The following is a 1,085-nucleotide window of genomic DNA, read 5'->3' as shown; positions in this document are numbered from 1 at the left end:
TATATATATATAGCTAATTCATAAAAATAGTGCTCTCAGGGCATTTCATATTGTAAGATAACAATATTAGAAAGAAATCCCAACCACACAACTCCCTATGAGCAAGCACTTGATGACAGTGGGAAGGACAAACTCCCTCTGGCAGAAGAAACCTCCAGCAGAACCAAGCTCACATCTGTCCACCATGACTGGGGGATAAGAGGAGAGAGCAAAAAGAGATAGGACAAAAGGCAAACTTTAGGAGAGAGAGAGAGAGAGAGAAGGAACGGCCATTTCTTTTATTCAGCAAGACAATGTCAAAATATTCTGTGCATATTTCATCAGCATGGAAGCACAGTAAAAGAGTCTAGGTCCTAAACTGACCTGCCTGCTCTCCACACCTGTCACCCGCTGGAAGCAGTTGACACATCAGGAAAGGACAATACAAAAAATGTCATGTTTAGTCTTTTCTGATGCACGTAGGAATCAAATTCAAAATGAGCATATGTTTTTTTGCTTTAAATAAAGCAGCCACAGTTTTAACATTTGATATCATCTAAAAAAAAAATCTCACCTTCACCATGTCACAAGATAATTGTCTGATTGGGTTTCATTATAGCTACTTGCTAAATAGACACATTCTCATAAGCTGTGTGTTTGACAACTCTTATTCGAATGTTCACAAAAGACAAAAAATATTCTACAAAAACATAAGTAATTAAGGTTTATTGATAATGTGTTTTTTTTAGAACAAAATTCACAAAGTGCTTTACAATACAGAATAAGATACAACAATTAAAACTGTATAAATAGATCAAACTAAATGAAAGCAAAAAGCCTGAACAGGCTTAAGTTTCTTTTTAAGGGTATCAACAGTGTCCACTGATCTTTGGTCTAATGGAAGTGAGCTCCACAACTTTCACTGGATATAAGATCTACATAGCTCAAATATGTAAGTCTCTAATAGACACTGGCTGCCAATCACTTGTTGGATGGGCATTTCACGCAGTGTTCCACTTACAGTGGGGCAAAAAAGTATTTAGTCAGCCACCGATTGTGCAAGTTCCCCCACTTAAAATGATGACAGAGGTCAGTAATTTGCACCA

The sequence above is a fragment of the Pundamilia nyererei genome, unplaced genomic scaffold (genome assembly GCF_000239375.1).
Source record: "Pundamilia nyererei isolate P.nyererei 1_Seehausen unplaced genomic scaffold, PunNye1.0 scaffold00147, whole genome shotgun sequence".
NCBI classification, from domain to species: Eukaryota; Metazoa; Chordata; class Actinopteri; order Cichliformes; family Cichlidae; genus Pundamilia; species Pundamilia nyererei.
Note: the sequence above shows the minus strand (reverse complement) of the source record.